The sequence below is a fragment of the Myotis myotis genome, unplaced genomic scaffold, assembly GCF_014108235.1.
Source record: "Myotis myotis isolate mMyoMyo1 unplaced genomic scaffold, mMyoMyo1.p scaffold_m19_p_17, whole genome shotgun sequence".
NCBI lineage: Eukaryota > Metazoa > Chordata > Mammalia > Chiroptera > Vespertilionidae > Myotis > Myotis myotis.
Window position 1 is genome coordinate 20,542,452 of NW_023416321.1, and position 14,772 is coordinate 20,557,223.

Sequence of the window (14,772 nt, forward strand, 5' to 3'; positions counted from 1 at the left end):
TGATGAGGTGATGAATTGATGAGTAAATGCACCTGAGATTTCTCTCTAGAATAAAGAAAATGTGGATACACTTTTATGGTAAAGAAGTTGCTTCTTGGCATGTGAACAAATAACTTGGGCAGGTAATCCATTATATCAGTCATTTTCACTATAATTTATGATTGTAGTTGCTAGGGATCATATTTGATACAATTCTTTTTTTATTTCTTTTTACCAAATTTTGCTTTGTTATGATTTGGAGCAGTTTAATATTGTAGGGCCAGCATATATTTTGTGTCAACCAATAGAAGATAAAGTACCCAGTGTGGTAAAGCTGTTTAGAAAGTCATGTTTTAGAAGTTTGATGATTTTATAGTCGAGGTGACTAAATCACTTAATTAAAGTATAGTAGCTTTAACAAGAGCGTTGATATTCACTATCAGAAAACATTTAAATACTGCTTTTCTGATTGGGGTGTCATGTTTTAAAATAGGCTAAATAGCCCGGCCGGCCTGGCTCAGTGGTTTAGTGTCAACCTATGAACCAGGAGGTCACGATTTGATTCCCAATCAGGCACATGCCCAGATAGTGGGCTCTATTCCCAGTGTGGGTCGTGCAGGAGGCAGCCAATCAGTGATTCTCTCTCAGCATTGATGTTTCTATCTCTCCCTCTCCCTTCCTTCCTGAAATCAATAAAAATATATTTTATAAATAAACAAATAAATAAATAAAAACAGGCTAAATATCCTTTCATTTTGAGATAGCTATTGCTAGGCTTGGTGGACAGCATGGTGGGGAAGACCTTTCTGCTGAGATGCAGCTGGCACTAGATTTGACGGAATCAGCTATAGGTCTAGTGTAGCATGATAGTAGTATCCCAGGTACATGGCAGTTGGCAGGCATTTCAGTAAGCAATTGGCATGAGGGAGTTTTAACATGAAGTAGTAAGAGCTTCTTTGTAGACTAAAGTCCTAGGCACGTTACCAAGGCCAAACAGAACACCAGGTACCAACCAGAGCTAGCACCCCGGTCTTGGAAATAAGCTCATTTAGTAGAACTGAAGAACAAAGTGATAACACTGGACTAATTATAGCAGCAAGTTGGTACTGAGTCCTAGAGAATATTACATCTCTAATATCTGGCCAGGGCTGGTTCTAGAAATTGGGTTAGGGCCCTGACAACAGTGGACATCTAGAAGCCACAACTGTAGAGAAAGAATGGCAGCAGGGAATTGAGATAAAAGAACGTAAAATGTAAATCTTAGTATGTTCTACATACTGGGTAGTTCAGCTGGTTGAGTGTCATCCCGATACACCAAGGTTGCAGGTTTGATCCCTGGTCAGGGTACATACAAGGATCAACCAATGAATTCATAAATAAGTGAAACAACAAATTGATGATCTCCCCCCCCCCCCCCCCCGACATCCCTCTCCCTTCCTCTCTATCAAATCAGTAAAAAAAAATTTTTTTAATGGTCAAGAGAGACCCTGCAGTAGATACGAGTGCCAGGCTGAATAGTTTGTTCTGAGCTGAAAGTCTTATGACTTCAGCAGGTGTCTAAACTCAAGGCATTAAAAACAAGAACCAAAACTGTTAGGCAATAATATGACATAATCATTTCAGTAACAAGGAAAATATAAATAGCAGTCTGAGACCAGGCACCAAAACAAGGTCAGAGCTAAAACGGCCAGATCCAAGAGTCAGAGATCAGAATGCAGAGAGCAGTGGTGCCAGATGAGTACTAGAAATATCAGAGGGGACACTCTGTAAAGTACATGATTGTCTGACCACTATACACCTAAAACTAATACAAAATAATGTTGAATGTAAACTGTAATTGAAAAAATTATTTAAAAAAAAATTAAAAAATTTTTTTAAAGAAGGCTGAGAGCATACCAACACAATTCATAAAGCCACTAGTGATGTTAGTGGCTTTGGACTGTTCTCTGGACTGTTCTGAATGCTAATTCAAGGCTTGAGATTCTGTATTTAAAATGAAATAAACCTGGTTGTGGATTATTAAACCTCATCAACAAAAGAGTTGATAATTTAAATTAAGAGAAAAAGAAAAACTCACAAAGGCAATGAGTGCAGGGAAAAGAATGACAGAGTCAGTCCCTTGAATTTGCCCACAGCATCTTCAACCCCATGAAAGTAGAGAATTTGTGAGAGAACATGGTTATCAGCAGTGTCCAAAATAGGACATTGAGAAGGCAGGGCCTGGGAAAGGATGACTGCATTTGGTTTAGAAGGAGGCCTCCTTAACTGTGGTTCACTTATCTCTCTAGTTGATGGAAATGATACCAGATTGCAAAGGGCTGAAGAGGACTGAATAGTACTAAATGAGGCTAGTAAAAACCAGCCACTTATTCAAAGGAATTGGAGAACCAGAACATTTGAAAAGACAGCAGTATCAAGTGAGTTGTGTTCTAAATGGGGACTGGCTTATAAATGTGTGAAAATGAGAAGGAGCTATTGGAGAGAGATTGGAGATATTGGAGAGAGAGGATATGTGAGGATCTCTTTTAAGACTGAGTGGGTTGTATTTTTCAAAAAATATTTATGAATGCCTGCCATCCAGGCACCTGGCTTATAGCTGTGAACCATACAGAACAATTCCTGCCCTCCTTAGGGCTTTTGGTCTTGTTAGTAAGTAATTGAGCTGAGAAAAGGAGGAAGCAGTATCTTTTTTTCTTATATTCCAGGGTAGCATCCTATATAATAAAAGCTTAATATGCTAAGTGTCCGACCGTTTGTACGACCATTTGACCAGTCGCTATGACATGCACTGACCACCAGGGGGCAGATGCGCCAACCAGTAGGTTAGCTTGCTGCTGGGGTCCGGCCGGTCGGGACTGGATGAGACAGGCCAGACATGCTCTGGAGCCCCCCTGCGGTCCCTCCCAGGCCCCGATGGTGCACCGGTGGGGTCCCTCAGCCTGGCCTGCACCCTCTTGCAGCCAGGAATCTCTCTTGTAGTCTAGGATAACTCGCTCCTTACCACTTGCTGCTCCTTACCACTTAGCTCACTGCTCCTTAGTACTGCCACAGAGGCAGGAGAGGCTCCCACCACTGCCACTGCGCTCGCCATCTGTGAGCCCAGCTTCTGGCTGAGTAGCGCTCCCCCTGTGGGAGCCACTGACCACCAGGGGGCAGACGCTAAACACAGGAGCTGCCCCCTGGTGGTCAGCGTGCATCATAGTGACCGGTTGTTCCGCTGGTCTTTCCGCCATTCAGTTGATTTGCATGTTAGGGTTTTATTATATAGGATTATTGACTGTAGTCCCTATGCTGTACTTTTGATGTAGTGCATTTTTAAAGATTGTTCTTGCTGCTGAGTAGAAATAGATTGGAAGGGGACAGGATGGAGATAGAGATAGGGCAGTGGAAGTGGAGATGGAGAGAGTGGCTGGATTTGAGATCTATTTTAGAGGTAGAACCAATGAACTTGGTGGGTAAAGGAAGAGGGAAAACTCTTAATTGGTAGGTTTGGCTTATACAACTGAATAGTTAGATGGTGGAGCCAGTTACTGAGATGAGAAAGAAATGTGTTTCAGGAGGGTATGTGAAAAATTCCAATTCCAGTCACTCTTTGAAAAGCAATGTCCATACCCCAAGTATGCATGCTTTAGCTCTACCAAATAACGAGACAACTCTGACCCTACTTTGGAAAGAGGAATAAAGTTAACATGTATCCAATATCTTTTGTATGCCAGGTATTATTACACCTATTATCTTATTTAATATTTACCACAGTCTTGTGAAATAAGTGATATTATCCCTGATTTTTAGATTAGGAAATGGAAGCTCAGATGGGTTGGGTGACTCACACAGATTGCACAGCTAGTAAGGTGACAAACCTATTTATGCAAAACCTTGAACTTGGCCTTCGAATACCAAGTTCAGAGCTGTTTTCAAAACACAACACTGCTGTACCCAGGCTTGTCCTTTCTCCATGATCTTTGTCATTGAACTTCTTAAATATGATCATAGGAAGAGTGTGTTAAAAGAAATCCAATTATTTCTCACATGTCATTGTTTTCCTTTTTTTTTCCAAATAAAACTTTTGATTAAACAAATTAATATTTAATATACATAAGTGCTGGGCCTCTCCCAACTATTGTATGGCGTTAAACAGAGGGTAGTTTTTCCCCCCACTTTCTTATTTTAACCATTTCACCATTTTATGAAAAAAAGAAATTTGAGTTTTAAAAACTCCGAAAATTTTACCTTTCTGTCTTCTGTGGTCTTTGAAGTCAAATATTAAAGTTTACCAACAATAAAACTATACTTCTGTATATTTAAGTAAAAGTTTGGATGAACTATTAACTTTTTACAGGCTCTTTCCCAACCCCATCTCCTTCATAGCTGATTCACTTCCCTTTTTCTTGGGTATATCCCTTTAGTCATCATGTTTAGGTCAGATGATTCCAAAGAAAAACATTTGGGTGGCTTTGCAAAATGTAACAGGATACACCCGGTCCTATTAATCACTAACAGCAATCACTAGCCTATCACAAAGTTAGATAAATGATATCATCTTAGTAGAAAAATACCTCTCCGGTCAGATGGGAAATGCTGAGAACAACTACGGCAACATTTTTCTCAGGAAAACGTTGTCTTTTTCTAAATTAATCAGCTTTGGGAATAACTTCTCCTAAATAACTTATTTTTTGAAAATTACTAGAACTACCTCACACTCATTAGAATGACTACTATGAGAAAAATCCAGAAAATTACAGATGTTGACAAGGTTGTAGAGAAATTAAAACTCTTGTGCATTGCTGGTGGGGATGTAAAATAATATGACTTCTAAGAAAAAAGAGAATAGGGTGATGCCTCAAAGAATTTAAAATAGAATTACCATATGATTAGTAATTGGGTACATACACAAAAGAATTGAAAGCAGGGACTTTTCCAGTACACCAGGTTCGTAGCTTTATTCACAATAGTCAGGGAGGGAATATGAAAAATTCTAATTCCAGTCACTCTTTGAGTGTAAGCAACTCAAATGTCCATTGACAGATGAATGGACAAACAAAATGTGGTATGCATGTAATGGAATAATATTCTTATACATGTGGAGTGTATAAAGCTGTGGTTGGGCCCTACCATCAGGAATATATTTTAGAGAGAAAGACTTAGAATAAGAGTTTAGTGGTCCAAGGACAACCTCTAACTTGGCATCTTATGTTACTACCCTATTATTAATCTAAAAATTATAGTAAAAGTTGCCTTACGAGGACATATTTATATAGTAAAGTATTCCTTCAATCAAAATTAAATAGGTATCTTCTATGTGCCAGGCACTATTCCAGATGTTGGGAATTTAATAAGAAATAAGATGCAGTTCCTATATTCAAGGGATTGGTGGGGCATTCTTATTTAGAAAGCTTTTATTCTTACTGATTTTATTTTATTTTTTCACCTGAGGATTTGTTTTTATTGATTTTAGAGAAAGGGCAAGGGAGAGAAACATCAATGTGAGAGAAATATCAGTTGCCTCCCATATGCACCCCAACCAGGGATGGAACCCACACCTGGGCATGTGCTCTGACTAGAATCGAACCCAAGATCCTTCCCTTTTTTAAAATATATCTTTATTGATTTGATTTCAGAGAGGAAGGGAGAGAGAGAAACATCAAAATGAGAATCATTGATGGGCTGCCTCCTGCATGATCTGGGATCGAGCCTGCAACCCGGACATATTTCCTGATGGGGAATCCAACTGTGACCTCCTGGTTCATAGGTTGATGCTTAACCACTGAGCCACCAGCGTGCCCAAGATCTTTCCACGCACTGGGTCAATGCTTCAACTGAGCCACACTGGGCAGGACCTAAAGGTTGTTTTTATTCCCCTCCTGGAGGGGTGAGTGTCCCCAGGTGGTTTTTTCACAAGCTACAGTAGGCACCCACAGTGTTGTCAAAGTTTTGTGTTAGGAAAATACCCAGCTTTGTCCAAGAGGAAGTAGAAGCGTCGGCCTTTGACCTTTAGAGACACCATGGCAGGGACTTCACCGCGGTGGGCCACGCAGGATACTTGGTTCAAGGGAACAGTGAATTGCGCACCCAAGCCAAAGGGGGCGTGAGTGGTGAGGGTCACCTGCTTCCCTCCAGCCTGCAGTATCACCGAACCAGAGCGGAGGGAGAAGTCCAGTGGCGAGGACCAGGGTACGGATGGCGCCGCAGCTCACGGCCAGGCCAGAGCGCGGAGCGCACGTCCACATAGCCGGGGTCTGGGATCTCTGCATCCGGAGGCTGCGCCGGGACCCGGGGTCGGGCCAAAGCTGCGCTGGCCAGGGAGGCCCAGAAGACGGCCGGCCAGCGCAGAAGAGCCCCAGAACCACGAAAAAGCGGCCCGGCTCGTGCTCGAAGAGCAGCACATCCCGCGCCAGGGCCCACTAGTGCAGGGTTCGGCGCGCGGGGAAGCCCCGCACCGCCACGAGCAGCCCCACCAGCCACCGCCGTCCAGGTGCCGCCATCTCATTGATTTTAGAGAGGCAGGGAGAGAGAAAGAGAGAGAAACATTCATGTGAGAGAGAAACATCAATTAGTTGCCTTCATATGCACTCCGACTGGGGACCAATCCCAAAACCTGAGTACGTGCCCTGACCGGGAATTCAACCAGCAACCTTTTAGAGCACAGGACGATGCTCGACCAACTGAGCCACACTGGCCAGGGCTAGAAGGGTGTTTTTTTTTTAATATGGGTTTTGTTTTGTTTTTGCCCAGCCGACATGGCTCAGTGTTTGAGTATTGACATAAACTGGGAGGTCACGGTTTGATTCCCAGCCGGGGCATATGCCCAGGTTGCAGACTTGATCCCCAGTGTGGGGTGGGCAGATCAATGGTTCTCTCTCATCATTACTGTTTCTATCTCTCCTTTCCTCTCTCTGAAATAAAAACATTAAAAGAAACGATTTTTTCTTTAAAAAGACACACACACACATATATATATATATATATATATCCTATCTAATAAAAGAGAAACATGGTAATTGGCATACGACCGCTACCCTTCCCATTGGCTAATCAGCAAGATATGCAAATTAACTGCCAGCCAAGATGGCGGCCGGCAGCCAGGCAGCTTGAAACTAACATGAGGCTTGCTTGCTTCAGTGACGGAGGACTCCAACGTTCCCCGCCTGCTGCTGCCGGCCTCTGAGCTTGCAGTTTAAGAAACATTGTAACAAATATAGAAGCTAAACAAAACCCCAGAAACCTGCTTTCAGCAGCCCGGGATCTCAGAGCTGTAGTTATACATTGTTTCGATTATAGAACCGAAACAAACCAGATACCTTCTTTCAGCAGCAGAGGCCTCAGAGCTGGAGCCAGAGCTAAACCTGGCCCATAAAAAAAAAAAAAAAAAGAAAAAAAGGAGCAGTTGGGAGCTTCAGTCAGCCTGAAAACAGCCCCTCACCCAGACTGGCCAGGCACCCCAGTGGGGACCCCCACCCTGAAGGGTGTGTGACAGGCTGCAAACAGCCATCATCCCCTACCCAGGCTGGCCAGGCACCCCAGTGGGGACCCCCACCCTGATCCAGGACACCCTTCAGGGCAAACCAGCCAGCCCCACCCATGCACCAGGCCTCTATCCTATATAGTAAAAGGGTAATATGCCTCCCAGCACCAGGATCAGCGTGACGGGGCAGCGCCCAAACCCCCTGATCGCCCTGTGGCGCTGTGTGTGACAGGGGGCGGGGCCACAACCTCCCTATCCGCCCTGCTCTGTTCATGACGGGAAGGCGCCCCAACCCCCTGATTCGCCCTGCGGCTCTGTGTGTGACAGGGTGTAGCGCCTCAACCCCCTGATCGGCCCTGCTCTGTGTGTGACAGGGTGCGGCGCCCCAAATGCCCCCCTCCCCCCCCACGGGCCCTGCTCTGTGTGTGACGGGGTAGAGCCATAACCTCCCCATTGGCCCTGCCCTGAGTGTGACAGTGGCGGCGCCCCAACCCCCTGATCGGCCCTGCTCTGTGGGTGATAGAGGGTGGCGCCCCAACCCCCTGATCCGCCCTGCCCTGAGTGTGACAGGGGGCGGTGCCCCAACTCCCCTATCAGCCCTACTCTCTGAGTGACAGGGGGGAGCTCCTCAACCCCCTGATCGGCCCTGCTCTGTGCATGACGGGGTGGCGCCGCAACCTCCCCATCGACCCTGCCTAGAGTGTGACAGGGGGCGGTGCCCCAACCCCCCAATCGGCCCTATCCTGAGCGTGACTGAGGGTGGCATCGCAACCTCCCAATCTGCCCTGCTCTGTGCGTGACAGGGGAAGGCGCCCCAACTCCCCAATCGGCCCTGCTCTGAGCCCGACCAGGGGCTGCACCTAGGGATTGGGCCTGCCCTCTGCCACCCGGGAGCAGGCCTAAGCCAGCAGGGCGTTATCTCCCGAGAGGTCCCAGACTGCGAGAGGGCACAGGCCGGGCTGAGGGGCCCCCCCTCCTCCCCCCCAAGTGCACAAATTTTTGTGCACCGGGCCTCTAGTCAGAGAGGAAGGGAGAGGATGAGAGAGATAGAAACATCAATGGTGAAAGAGAATCATTGATTGGCTGCCTCCTGCAGGCCTCCTACTGGAGATGAGCCCACTACCTGGGCATGTGCCTTGACCAGGAATCGAACTGGTAACCTGGTTCATGGGTTGACGTTCAACCACTGAACCATGCCAACTGGGCAGGCATTTTTATATATAGTATTTCCTTCCTTGATTCTTACAGAAGTCTCGTGAGGTAGTCACGAAGAGACAGAGGCTGGAGAGGTCCAAGAATTGCCCAAGGTCTATGATCAAGTAAATCACAAAGTATCCAAACTGAGGTTTTCTGATGGCAAAGTTCATACAGACAATGAAAATTAATATTTAACACATGAACTTGGAGAGAACGTGGAAATCTGACTTATTTCTCTGTATCCCTTCTTTTTTATGGTAGGCAAAGGGAAATTTTCATTCTAGCTGGTAGTGCATTTGTACTTAACATTTTGAAGAACCAGTAGTGTTCTGACTACTTATCTCTTGAGACTACTTAAGCAACAACCTTTAAAAGATCTTAAGTGATAGCATGAAAACTCTTAAGTGCTCTTGTTGGAATTTTTGTTCTTGTCATAAAAATACTATCCAGGAGAGCAGAGATTTCTTACATATTTCTTTTCTCTGCAGTGCATAATGTAGGTATATAAATTGCACTTCCCTTTGGGGTAATGCAGTCACAAACAAAACATGACTTTATTACACTGGGCTTCTGGAGTGTGAGAAGCTTGTCTTCACCTCTGCTATTTACCTTTTCCCCAACTTTGCAAAATGCACATAAGGTACATGGTAGATCCTCATTAAAACTTCAAGTTGAGGCAGCTCTCCCTGCTGGGAGCATGCCCTGGCCTTTCCCTTACCTCTCTCCCTCTCCCCCCACCCCCCACCCCTAGGGCGTTATCTTTACCTTTCTCTTTCCTAAGCTCCAAGGACCCTTCTGCCTCTGTAACTTGTTTCCTGAGCCCATTTTTTCTACCATTTACTTCTTCTAATGAGAAAAAAACAAACAAAAATTCAAGTTGAAAAGGTTATAGAAACAACTTCAAGTTGAAAAGAGCAGAAAAAGAGAAACTAAGTTATGGAACCTCTTTTTTTATGACAACAACATTCTTCAGGGTTCATATTTCAGGTAATTTAGTTTAATATTTGCAAGTAGAAAAAAAAGCAAAGGGAGCTATGAACTTCTTTCAGTATTTAGTGAATTAAGATAAAATAGCATCCTTGTATAAATAAGAGCATTTGGGTTTTGTGTTGTTCGGGTTGGTATTTTCTACATGCATAACCAGCCATCTTTGAAAAATGCTTCAAGGACAAAAGAGCTTTGCCTGCAGGAAGAGGAGATAAGGAGGCTGAGCTAGGCTGTAAACATGGGTTTGCTCCTTCTGGCTGATGTTGAACAGCCCAGTAGCTGGAATCAGAAACAAATCTTCCTGTGGAGCCTTCACTAAATAGTAGCCATACTTGCCCTTTGACTTAAGCACAGAGAGGGGGTGAGGGGCCACTGCATTCTGGAGTGCTCTGATCCTGAGGTGGAGCAGAGGTCTGGAGTGTTACTGCTGCAGTTTCCCCAAAGCAATTAGAGGCCAAGAACAAAATGGTTCTTTTTGTTCAATGCCGCAGCTTGAAGAAAACATGAGCTAGAGTAGCCAGCTTCCTTCATAAGTGTGTGCAGAGAGTTTATGCTCATGTATTCATTCAACAAATATTGAAGGCTCACAATGTGGAGGTTCTGAGGCTACCGTAGTGAAAGAGGCAGGCAAGCTCTCCATTCTGAAAGTTTCAATGCCACTGTATGTGGGCTGACTAAATCACCATTGCGTATCCCTGACTCTTTTATATTAACTCCCCATGGAAAGGGCCAGTGTAAGAGCAGAAAACCTGAACAGTATCTGATTCTAGCTGATAAAATGGATTCGTATCCCTTTCCTTTCTTGGAAAGGTGATCTTTCTCCTTTCTATTGCCTAGAAAGAATGAATGCCGCCCTGACCGGTTTGGCTCAGTGGATAGAGCGTCGGCCTGTGGACTCAAGGGTCCCAGGTTCGATTTCTGTCAAGGGCATGTACCTTGGTTGCGGGCACATACCCAGTGGGGAGTGTGCAGGAGGCAGCTGATCGATGTTTCTCTCTCATCGATGTTTCTAACTCTCTATCCCTGTCCCTTCCTCTCTGTAAAATCAATAAAACATCAAAAAAAAGAAAAGAATGAATGCCAAGTGCTGCAGGTAAAAGCTGTATACACTTGCCTGGCTGGCGTAGCTGAGCGGCAACCTGTGAACCAGGAGGTCCTGGGTTCGAGTCCCAGTCAAGGGCACATGCCCAGGTTGTGGGCTCTATCCCCAGTGTGGGGTGTGCAAGAGGCAGCAGCCAATCAATGATTCTCTCTCATCATTGATGTTTCTATTTCTCCCTCTCCCTTCCTCTCTGAAGTCAATATTCATTAACAACAACAACAAAAGCTGTATACACTCACATCATCCACCAGATCTGTTTCTGTGCTTTTCCATTTCTGGGATGTGCACTCAATTGCATTTTGGAAATAAATTCCTTCGCCTGTTATTTCTACCTTGATACATCAGTGTGATATCGAGCAGGGAGTTGGCAAGCTTTTTCTGGAAAGGACTGGATAGACACTATTTTAGGCTTTGCAGGCTAGAAGGGCTCTTGTCACTACTACTCCACTCTGCTGTTACAACGCAAAGCAACCATAGCTCCTACCTAAATGGATAAGTGGGGCTATGTGGCAATAGCACGCCAAAATTTGCATTCCATGTAATTTTCACATATAACAAATATTCTTCTTTTGATTTTCCCCCCAGCCATCCAGAAATGTGAAAACCATTCTCAGCTTGTGGGCCATGAGTCATGATTTGCCAATGCTGTGGCTGTCATCCCCATGTGAGCAGTCACGTCAGCTTGGCTCTGGTGAGCCTGTTGCAAGCTCAAGTCCCACCCTCGGTTCTTGCCAGTGACTCGAATATGTCACCAGAAGCCATTGAAAGGCGCCACTTCTCATGCTTTCTGATGATTGATCCCTCTTTTTTTCTGTCATTTGAAAGTTTTTTTTTTTTAATCTTTATTGTTGAAAGTATTACATGGTTCCTCCTCCCCCCCCCTTAACCTCTTCCAGCCTACTCCCATCCTCCCCCTTGCCCCCCAAAAGTTCTTTTTTTTTTTTTTAAATATATTTTATTGATTTTTCACAGAGAGGAAGGGAGAGAGATAGAGAGAGTTAGAAACATCGATGAGAGAGAAACATCGATCAGCTGCCTCCTGCACATCCCCCACCGGGGATGTGCCCTCAACCCAGATACATGCCCTTGACCGGAATCGAACCCGGGACCTCTCAGTCCGCAGGCTGACGCTCTATCCACTGAGCCAAACCAGTTTCGCCCCGAAAGTTCTTTAATTCATTTTTTCAGAGGAGGGCGACGCAAATTACAGTGTGCTCTCCTCACTCCCTCAACAACACCAGAAATCTATGGGGTTTTGTTGTTATGTAGGAAAACCTACTTGTAAGCATTTTTGGATAATTCTCTGAGAGAGCAAAACAGCTGTGTTGTGCATATTTAATGTCAACCTTGCACTTTTTATTGACCAGGATGATTTCATTCAGTCCCCTCGGGTTTGCTTTGTGCTCTGAAATCCGAGGAGCACTTTTGTTTCCTGTTGAGGTCCTTCCTGAGCCCCGTAAGGCCCAGAGCTCTCCGTTCACCTTCACTGAGCTTTACAGATAGCTATGAGGTGTGCTCTAATGTGAAGGCATTTGTTTTCCGACCTAGATTCCCTTGCCTCTTTCACACCTCTTAATTCCCTGCTTTTGAAATGCCTTTGTTTTGAGATGAACAACTGGCTAGTGGGGTATTTGTAAAGTGTATAGAGCCCTTGGAGGAGATTTTATAAACAAAGGCACTCTTTGTCAGCTATCATTGTAAACTGGCTTAAATCCCTCCAGAAGAAATTATTTTTTATTACAGGTATCAGTAGGTGCAAAGCTGTTCCAGCAAAGCTCTGTCACATGGACTGTTTCCTAAACTTGATGTTACTGTAATGCGGTTTAAAGGAGTAAACCCCTGGCAGATTCTCTGTGTGATCAGTTTTACCAAAAAGTTTGTACAGAAGACTGTGTTCAATTCCACCCTACTCGAGCCTGAAAGCCTGAACTCATGCTTGATAATCTCTTTTTCTTATACCCCAATCTCATCTAAGAACCCTGTCAGGTCTGCCTTCACAGTGATTCCAGAACCAGATCCCTTACTTCCTCAGTGCTGTAATCCTGACCCAAGCCCATGCCATGTCTCTCCTGGATTACTCCCCCTGCCTCTTCCCTGCTTTGCTTCCCTGGCTCTTCTGGCTTTTTTTCCTTCCTCCCTTCCTTCCTTCCTTCCTTCCTTCCTTCCTTCCTTCCTTCCTTCCTTCCTTCCTTCCTTCCTTCCTTCCTTCCTTCCTTCCTTCCTTCCTCCCTCCCTCCCTCCCTCCCTCCCTCCCTCCCTCCCTTCCTTCCTTTAAATATTTTTATTAATTTCAAAGAAGAAAGGAGAGGGAGAGAGAGAAACACCAACGATGAGAAAGAATCATCGATCGACTGCCTCCTATTCTACCCCTACTGGGGATGGAGCCCGCAACCCGGGCACGTGCCCTGACGGGGAATCAAACCGTGACCTTTGTTCATATGTCAATGCTCAGCCACTGAGCCACGCTGGCTGGGCCAGGCTTTTCTTAGCAGAGCAGCCAAAAGGATGCAGTTATAAACCTCAGTCAGATTGTGTCTGTCTTCTCAACACCCTCCAATGACTTCTTCTCTATCTCAGTATAAAAGGCCTGCTGGCGGCCTAGCTGGTGTGGCTCAGTGGTTGAGGTTCTATCTATGAACCAGGAGGTCACAGTTCGATTTCAGGCCACATGCCCAGGTTGTGGGCTTGGGCTTAATCCCCAGTGTGGGGCATGTAGAAGGTAGCCAATCAATGATTCTCTCTCATTATTGATGTTTCTCTCTTTCTCTCTCTCTCCCTTTCTGAAATCAATAAAAAATACATTTTTCAAAAAAAAAAGGGCCTTTCGATGGCTTACTTTATCCTTTGCCCCAGCTCTCCACTTCTCTTACTCTGTCTCCTATCACCCTCCCCATTGTTTACTCAATTCCAGCCATACTGGCCTCTTTGCTTCTCAAACAACACGTGTCTGCCTTGAGGCCTTTGTACTTCTCTTTCAGAGGCAAAGTGTTCCAAGCAGAGCACACTTCCATGAGGTCTCTGCTTAGAAGTCACTTTGCAAACATAGAAGTCTACAGTGAAAAAGACAGTTGCAACCACGTGATAGCAGAGATGTGGCTCAATTGGTTGGGTGTTGTCCCATGTACTGAAAAGTTGCTGATTTGAATCCCAGTCAGGGCATATGCCTGGGTTGCAGACTTGATCCCAGGTAGGGTGTGCTAAAGGCAACCGATTGATGTTCTGCTCTCACATCAATGTTTCTCTCTCCACTTCTCTTCCTCTCTCTCTAAAATCAATTTTTAAAAATTTATCAAGTTGTACATAGTTATACACTTTACCTGTTATTCTATATAATAAAAAGCTAATATGCAAATTGACCGAATGGCGGAACAACTGGTGGCTATGATGCACACTGACCACCAGGGGACAGATGCTCAACGCAGGAGATGCCCCCCTGGTGGTCAGTGCGCTCCCACAGGGGGAGTGCCGCTCAGCCAGAAGCCAGGGTCACGGTGCAGCGGCGGTGGCAGGAGCCTCTCCTGCCTCTGTGGCAGCGCTAAGGACCCCTTGGCAGACATCCCCCCAAGGGGTCCTGAACTTAAGAGGGTGCAGGCTGGGCTGAGGGATCCCCTGTTCCCCCAGTGCACGAATGTCGTGCACCAGGCCTCTAGTATCTTGATAATTAAGAAAAAAAAATAAAACAAATTCACTTACTAAAATAGCCCTTTCTACCTTCTCATCACTTCTCCCCATATTTGTTTTATTTTTGTCCGTGGCACATGTCACCAGCTGGCATATTTTGTATATACTTATGCATTTGCTTATTCATTATCTGTCTCTCTCACTAGACTGTGAGCTCCACAAGAGCAAGGACCTTGTTTTGTTTACTGCTGTATCTCAGAACTTAGAACAATGCTTGGCACAGAGAAGGTTTCAATAAAGATTTATTCGATAAATGAATTACTATATTGCAGCCTTCGGCTCTGGATATATCTACAAATCAATTTTTGTCCGGAACAAGAGCTACTCCTCTTTCCTGATAATCAGCACTATTTAAATGGTGCAG

General features: G+C 44.9%; 1 protein-coding gene and 1 pseudogene across 3 annotated transcripts in view; one reads left to right on the top strand and one right to left on the bottom strand.

The window, feature by feature from the left end:
* Nucleotides 1-4: 4 nt before the first annotated feature.
* The window catches only part of YPEL2 (yippee like 2), a 90,341-nt gene continuing 75,573 nt past the window's right edge, over nucleotides 5-14,772 (top strand). For all 3 annotated transcript variants that reach the window (XR_004972789.1, XR_004972787.1, XM_036340141.1), the window contains exons 1-2: nucleotides 5-122; nucleotides 2,268-2,396. The gene's annotated coding sequence lies outside the window, so the exon portion shown is untranslated. The remainder of the gene's footprint in view (nucleotides 123-2,267; nucleotides 2,397-14,772) is intronic.
* Nucleotides 5,872-6,461, bottom strand: LOC118671634 (annotated as a pseudogene).